The sequence below is a fragment of the Panulirus ornatus genome, chromosome 3 (assembly GCF_036320965.1).
Source record: "Panulirus ornatus isolate Po-2019 chromosome 3, ASM3632096v1, whole genome shotgun sequence".
NCBI lineage: Eukaryota > Metazoa > Arthropoda > Malacostraca > Decapoda > Palinuridae > Panulirus > Panulirus ornatus.
This window is the reverse complement of record NC_092226.1, coordinates 41,663,600-41,672,452: the sequence shown is the minus strand read 5'-3', so window position 1 is coordinate 41,672,452 and position 8,853 is coordinate 41,663,600. Positions and strand designations below refer to the sequence as shown.

The window sequence follows — 8,853 nt, the reverse complement described above, 5'->3', positions numbered from 1 at the left end:
TTTCAAAACACACTCTTCTGCTCTCTCAACCATGCTCTTTTTATTTCCACACATCTCTCTTACCCTTATGTTACTTACTCGATCAAACCACCTCACACCACACATTGTCCTCAAACATCTCATTTCCAGCACATCCATCCTCTTGCGCACAACTCTATTCATAGCCCACGCCTCGCAACCATACAACATTGTTGGAACCACTATTCCTTCAAACATACCCATTTTTGCTTTCCGAGGTAATGTTCTCGACTTCCATTCATTCTTCAAGGCTCCCAGAATTTTCGCCCCCCTCCCCACCCTATGATCCACTTCTGCTTCCATGGTTCCATCCGCTGCCAGATCCACTCCCAGATATCTAAAACACTTTACTTCCTCCAGTTTTTCTCCATTCAAACTTACCTCCCAATTGACTTGACCCTCAACCCTACTGTACCTAATAACCTTGCTCTTATTCACATTTACTCTTAACTTTCTTCTTTCACACACTTTACCAAACTCAGTCACCAGCTTCTACAGTTTCTCACATGAATCCGCCACCAGCGCTGTATCATCAACGAACATCAACTGACTCACTTCCCAAGCTCTCTCATCCCCAACAGACTTCATACTTGCCCCTCTTTCCAAAACTCTTGCATTCACCTCCCTAACAACCCCATCCATAAACAAATTAAACAACCATGGAGACATCACACACCCCTGCCGCAAACCTACATTCACTGAGAACCAATCACTTTCCTCTCTTCCTACACGTACACATGCCTTACATCCTCGATAAAAACTTTTCACTGCTTCTAACAACTTGCCTCCCACACCATATATTCTTAATACCCTCCACAGAGCATCTCTGTCAACTCTATCATATGCCTTCTCCAGATCCATAAATACCACATACAAATCCATTTGCTTTTCTAAGTATTTCTCACATACATTCTTCAAAGCAAACACCTGATCCACACATCCTCTACCACTTCTGAAACCACACTGCTCTTCCCCAATCTGATGCTCTGTACATGCCTTCACCCTCTCAATCAATACCCTCCCATATAATTTACCAGGAATACTCAACAAACTTATACCTCTGTAATTTGAGCACTCACTCTTATCCCCTTTGCCTTTGTACAATGGCACTATGCAAGCATTCCGCCAATCCTCAGGCACCTCACCATGAGGCATTTTTTTTTTTTTTTTTTTTTTTATACCTCGTCGCTGTCTCCCGCGGTTGCGAGGTAGCGCAAGGAAACAGACGAAAGAAATGGCCCAACCCCCCCCATACACATGTACATACACACGTCCACACACGCAAATATACATACCTACACAGCTTTCCATGGTTTACCCCGGACGCTTCACATGCCTTGATTCAATCCACTGACAGCACGTCAACCCCTGTATACCACATCGCTCCAATTCACTCTATTCCTTGCCCTCCTTTCACCCTCCTGCATGTTCAGGCCCCGATCACACAAAATCCTTTTCACTCCATCTTTCCACCTCCAATTTGGTCTCCCTCTTCTCCTCGTTCCCTCCACCTCCGACACATATATGCTCTTGGTCAATCTTTCCTCACTTATTCTCTCCATGTGCCCAAACCATTTCAAAACACCCTCTTCTGCTCTCTCAACCACGCTCTTTTTATTTCCACACATCTCTCTTACCCTTACGTTACTTACTCGATCAAACCACCTCACACCACACATTGTCCTCAAACATCTCATTTCCAGCACATCCATCCTCCTGCGCACAACTCTATCCATAGCCCACGCCTCGCAACCATACAACATTGTTGGAACCACTATTCCTTCAAACATACCCATTTTTGCTTTCCGAGATAATGTTCTCGACTTCCACACATTTTTCAAGAGAGCGTTATTGGATTACGTGTTAATTGACAGGCGTGCGAAAGAGAGACTTTTGGATGTCAATGTGCTGAGAGGTGCAACTGGAGGGATGTCTGATCATTATCTTGTGGAGGCTAAGGTGAAGATTAGTATGGGTTTTCAGAAAAGAAGAGTGAATGTTGGGGTGAAGAAGGTGGTGAGAGTAAGTGAGCTTGGGAAGGAGACCTGTGTGAGGAAGTATCAGGAGAGACTGTGTACAGAATGGAAAAAGGTGAGAACAATGGAAGTAAGGGGAATGGGGGAGGAATGGGATGTATTTTGGGAATCAGTGATGGATTGCGCAAAAGATGCTTGTGGCATGAGAAGAGTGGGAGGTGGGCTGTTTAGAAAGGGTAGTGAGTGGTGGGATGAAGAAGTAAGAGTATTAGTGAAAGAGAAGAGAGAGGCATTTGGACGATTTTTGCAGGGAAAAAATGCAATTGAGTGGGAGAAGTATAAAAGAAAGAGACAGGAGGTCAAGAGAAAGGTGCAAGAGGTGAAAAAAAGGGCAAATGAGAGTTGGGGTGAGAGACTATCAGTAAATTTTAGGGAGAATAAAAAGATGTTCTGGAAGGAGGTAAATAGGGTGCGTAAGATAAGGGAGCAAATGGGAACTTCAGTGAAGAGCGTAAATGGGGAGGTGATAACAAGTAGTGGTGATGTGAGAAGGAGATGGAATGAGTATTTTGAAGGTTTGTTGAATGTGTCTGATGACAGAGTGGCAGATATAGGGTGTTTGGGTCGAGGTGGTGTGCAAAGTGAGAGGGTTAGGGAAAATGATTTGGTAAACAGAGAAGAGGTAGTAAAAGCTTTGCGGAAGATGAAAGCCGGCAAGGCAGCAGGTTTGGATGGTATTGCAGTGGAATTTATGAAAAAAGGGGGTGACTGTATTGTTGACAGGTTGGTAAGGTTATTTAATGTATGTATGACTCATGGTGAGGTGCCTGAGGATTGGCAGAATGCGTGCATAGTGCCATTGTACAAAGGCAAAGGGGATAAGAGTGAGTGCTCAAATTACAGAGGTATAAGTTTGTTGAGTATTCCTGGTAAATTATATGGGAGGGTATTGATTGAGAGGGTGAAGGCAGGTACAGAGCATCAGATTGGGGAAGAGCAGTGTGGTTTCAGAAGTGGTAGAGGATGTGTGGATCAGGTGTTTGCTTTGAAGAATGTATGTGAGAAATACTTAGAAAAGCAAATGGATTTGTATGTAGCATTTATGGATCTGGAGAAGGCATATGATAGAGTTGATAGAGATGCTCTGTGGAAGGTATTAAGAATATATGGTGTGGGAGGCAAGTTGTTAGAAGCAGTGAAAAGTTTTTATCGAGGATGTAAGGCATGTGTACGTGTAGGAAGAGAGGAAAGTGATTGGTTCTCAGTGAATGTAGGTTTGCGACAGGGGTGTGTGATGTCTCCATGGTTGTTTAATTTGTTTATGGATGGGGTTGTTAGGGAGGTAAATGCAAGAGTCTTGGAAAGAGGGGCAAGTATGAAGTCTGTTGGGGATGAGAGAGCTTGGGAAGTGAGTCAGTTGTTGTTCGCTGATGATACAGCGCTGGTTGCGGATTCATGTGAGAAACTGCAGAAGCTGGTGACGGAGTTTGGTAAAGTGTGTGGAAGAAGAAAGTTAAGAGTAAATGTGAATAAGAGCAAGGTTATTAGGTACAGTAGGGTTGAAGGTCAAGTCAATTGGGAGGTGAGTTTGAATGGAGAAAAACTGGAGGAAGTGAAGTGTTTTAGATATCTGGGAGTGGATCTGTCAGCGGATGGAACCATGGAAGCGGAAGTAGATCATAGGGTGGGGGAGGGGGCGAAAAATTTTGGGAACCATGAGTCATACATACATTAAATAACCTTACCAACCAGTCAATAATACAGTCACCCCCTTTTTTAATAAATTCCACTGCAATACCATCCAAACCTGCTGCCTTGCCGGCTTTCATCTTCCGCAAAGCTTTTACTACCTCTTCTCTGTTTACCAAATCATTTTCCCTAACCCTGTCACTTTGCACACCACCTCGACCAAAACACCCTATATCTGCCACTCTATCATCAAACACATTCAACAAACCTTCAAAATACTCACTCCATCTCCTTTATACATCACCACTACTTGTTATCACCTCCCCATTTGCGCCCTTCACTGAAGTTCCCATTTGCTCCCTTGTCTTACGCACTTTATTTACCTCCTTCCAGAACATCTTTTTATTCTCCCTAAAATTTAATGATACTCTCTCACCCCAACTCTCATTTGCCCTCTTTTTCACCTCTTGCACCTTTCTCTTGACCTCCTGTCTCTTTCTTTTATACATCTCCCACTCAATTGCATTTTTTCCCTGCAAAAATCGTCCAAATGCCTCTCTCTTCTCTTTCACTAACAATCTTACTTCTTCATCCCACCACTCACTACCCTTTCTAATCAACCCACCTCCCACTCTTCTCATGCCACAAGCATCTTTTGTGCAATCCATCACTGATTCCCTAAATACATCCTATTCCTCCCCCACTCCCCTTACTTCCATTGTTCTCACCTTTTTCCATTCTGTACTCAGTCTCTCCTGGTACTTCCTCACACAAGTCTCCTTCCCAAGCTCACTTACTCTCACCACCCTTTTCACCCCAACATTCACTCTTCTTTTCTGAAAACCCATACAAATCTTCACCTTATCCTCCACAAGATAATGATCAGACATCCTTCCAGTTGCACCTCTCAGCACATTAACATCCAAAAGTCTCTCTTTCACGCGCCTGTCAATTAACACGTAATCCAATAACGCTCTCTGGCCATCTCTCCTACTTACATACGTATACTTATGTATATCTCGCTTTTTAAACCAGGTATTCCCAATCACCAGTCCTTTTTCAGCACATAAATCTACAAGCTCTTCACCATTTCCATTTACACCACTGAACACCCCATGTATACCAATTATTCCCTCAACTGCCACATTACTCACCTTTGCATTCAAATCACCCATCACTATAACCCGGTCTCGTGCATCAAAACCACTAACACACTCATTCAGCTGCTCCCAAAACACTTGCCTCTCATGATCTTTCATCTCATGCCCAGGTGCATATGCACCAATAATCACCCCTCTCTCTCCATCAACTTTCAATTTTACCCATATTAATTGAGAATTTACTTTCTTACATTCTATCACATACTCCCACAACTCCTGTTTCAGGAGTACTGCTACTCCTTCCCTTGGTCTTGTCCTCTCACTAACCCCTGACTTTACTCCCAGACATTCCCAAACCACTCTTCCCCTTTACCCTTGAGCTTCGTTTCACTCAAAGCCAAAACATCCAGGTTCCTTTCCTCAAACATACTACCTATATATATATATATATATATATATATATATATATATATATATATATATATATATATATATATTTTTTTTTCTTTTTTTTTTTTCGCTGTCTCCCGCGTTTGCGAGGTAGCGCAAGGAAACAGACGAAAGAAATGGCCCAACCCACCCCCATACACATGTATATACATACGTCCACACACGCAAATATACATACCTACACAGCTTTCCATGGTTTACCCCAGACGCTTCACATGCCCTGATTGAATCCACTGACAGCACGTCAACCCCGGTATACCACATCGATCCAATTCACTCTATTCCTTGCCCTCCTTTCACCCTCCTGCATGTTCAGGCCCCGATCACACAAAATCTTTTTCACTCCATCTTTCCACCTCCAATTTGGTCTCCCACTTCTCCTCGTTCCCTCCACCTCCGACACATATATCCTCTTGGTCAATCTTTCCTCACTCATTCTCTCCATGTGCCCAAACCATTTCAAAACACCCTCTTCTGCTCTCTCAACCACGCTCTTTTTATTTCCACACATCTCTCTTACCCTTACGTTACTTACTCGATCAAACCACCTCACACCACACATTGTCCTCAAACATCTCATTTCCAGCACATCCATCCTCCTGCGCACAACTCTATCCATAGCCCACGCCTCGCAACCATACAACATTGTTGGAACCACTATTCCTTCAAACATACCCATTTTTGCTTTCCGAGATAATGTTCTCGACTTCCATACATTCTTCAAGGCTCCCAGAATTTTCGCCCCCCTCCCCCACCCTATGATCCACTTCTGCTTCCATGGTTCCATCCGCTGCCAGATCCACTCCCAGATATCTAAAACACTTTACTTCCTCCAGTTTTTCTCCATTCAAACTTACCTCCCAATTGACTTGACCCTCAACCCTACTGTACCTAATAACCTTGCTCTTATTCACATTTACTCTTAACTTTCTTCTTTCACACACTTTACCAAACTCAGTCACCAGCTTCTGCAGTTTCTCACATGAATCAGCCACCAGCGCTGTATCATCAGCGAACAACAACTGACTCACTTCCCAAGCTCTCTCATCCCCAACAGACTTCATACTTGCCCCTCTTTCCAAAACTCTTGCATTCACCTCCCTAACAACCCCATCCATAAACAAATTAAACAACCATGGAGACATCACACACCCCTGCCGCAAACCTACATTCACTGAGAACCAATCACTTTCCTCTCTTCCTACACGTACACATGCCTTACATCCTCGATAAAAACTTTTCACTGCTTCTAACAACTTGCCTCCCACACCATATATTCTTAATACCCTCCACAGAGCATCTCTGTCAACTCTATCATATGCCTTCTCCAGATCCATAAATACCTACATACAAATCCATTTGCTTTTCTAAGTATTTCTCACATACATTCCTCAAAGCAAACACCTGATCCACACATCCTCTACCACTTCTGAAACCACACTGCTCTTCCCCAATCTGATGCTCTGTACATGCCTTCACCCTCTCAATCAATACCCTCCCATATAATTTACCAGGAATACTCAACAAACTTATACCTCTGTAATTTGAGCACTCACTCTTATCCCCTTTGCCTTTGTACAATGGCACTATGCAAGCATTCCGCCAATCCTCAGGCACCTCACCATGAGGCATTTTTTTTTTTTTTTTTTTTTTTATACCTCGTCGCTGTCTCCCGCGGTTGCGAGGTAGCGCAAGGAAACAGACGAAAGAAATGGCCCAACCCCCCCCATACACATGTACATACACACGTCCACACACGCAAATATACATACCTACACAGCTTTCCATGGTTTACCCCGGACGCTTCACATGCCTTGATTCAATCCACTGACAGCACGTCAACCCCTGTATACCACATCGCTCCAATTCACTCTATTCCTTGCCCTCCTTTCACCCTCCTGCATGTTCAGGCCCCGATCACACAAAATCCTTTTCACTCCATCTTTCCACCTCCAATTTGGTCTCCCTCTTCTCCTCGTTCCCTCCACCTCCGACACATATATCCTCTTGGTCAATCTTTCCTCACTCATTCTCTCCATGTGCCCAAACCATTTCAAAACACCCTCTTCTGCTCTCTCAACCACGCTCTTTTTATTTCCACACATCTCTCTTACCCTTACGTTACTTACTCGATCAAACCACCTCACACCACACATTGTCCTCAAACATCTCATTTCCAGCACATCCATCCTCCTGCGCACAACTCTATCCATAGCCCACGCCTCGCAACCATACAACATTGTTGGAACCACTATTCCTTCAAACATACCCATTTTTGCTTTCCGAGATAATGTTCTCGACTTCCACACATTTTTCAAGAGAGCGTTATTGGATTACGTGTTAATTGACAGGCGTGCGAAAGAGAGACTTTTGGATGTCAATGTGCTGAGAGGTGCAACTGGAGGGATGTCTGATCATTATCTTGTGGAGGCTAAGGTGAAGATTAGTATGGGTTTTCAGAAAAGAAGAGTGAATGTTGGGGTGAAGAAGGTGGTGAGAGTAAGTGAGCTTGGGAAGGAGACCTGTGTGAGGAAGTATCAGGAGAGACTGTGTACAGAATGGAAAAAGGTGAGAACAATGGAAGTAAGGGGAGTGGGGGAGGAATGGGATGTATTTAGGGAATCAGTGATGGATTGCGCAAAAGATGCTTGTGGCATGAGAAGAGTGGGAGGTGGGCTGTTTAGAAAGGGTAGTGAGTGGTGGGATGAAGAAGTAAGAGTATTAGTGAAAGAGAAGAGAGAGGCATTTGGACGATTTTTGCAGGGAAAAAATGCAATTGAGTGGGAGAAGTATAAAAGAAAGAGACAGGAGGTCAAGAGAAAGGTGCAAGAGGTGAAAAAAAGGGCAAATGAGAGTTGGGGTGAGAGACTATCAGTAAATTTTAGGGAGAATAAAAAGATGTTCTGGAAGGAGGTAAATAGGGTGCGTAAGACAAGGGAGCAAATGGGAACTTCAGTGAAGAGCGTAAATGGGGAGGTGATAACAAGTAGTGGTGATGTGAGAAGGAGATGGAATGAGTATTTTGAAGGTTTGTTGAATGTGTCTGATGACAGAGTGGCAGATATAGGGTGTTTGGGTCGAGGTGGTGTGCAAAGTGAGAGGGTTAGGGAAAATGATTTGGTAAACAGAGAAGAGGTAGTAAAAGCTTTGCGGAAGATGAAAGCCGGCAAGGCAGCAGGTTTGGATGGTATTGCAGTGGAATTTATTAAAAAAAGGGGGTGACTGTATTGTTGACAGGTTGGTAAGGTTATTTAATGTATGTATGACTCATGGTGAGGTGCCTGAGGATTGGCAGAATGCGTGCATAGTGCCATTGTACAAAGGCAAAGGGGATAAGAGTGAGTGCTCAAATTACAGAGGTATAAGTTTGTTGAGTATTCCTGGTAAATTATATGGGAGGGTATTGATTGAGAGGGTGAAGGCAGGTACAGAGCATCAGATTGGGGAAGAGCAGTGTGGTTTCAGAAGTGGTAGAGGATGTGTGGATCAGGTGTTTGCTTTGAAGAATGTATGTGAGAAATACTTAGAAAAGCAAATGGATTTGTATGTAGCATTTATGGATCTGGAGAAGGCATATGATAGAGTTGATAGAGATGCTCTGTGGAAGGTATTAAGAATAT

General features: G+C 43.5%; 1 protein-coding gene across 2 annotated transcripts in view; it reads left to right on the top strand.

Annotated features, from left to right (window-relative positions):
- flr (actin-interacting protein 1 flr) overlaps positions 1 to 8,853 on the top strand; it is a 278,566-nt gene that overhangs the window by 229,470 nt on the left and 40,243 nt on the right. The window lies entirely within an intron of this gene.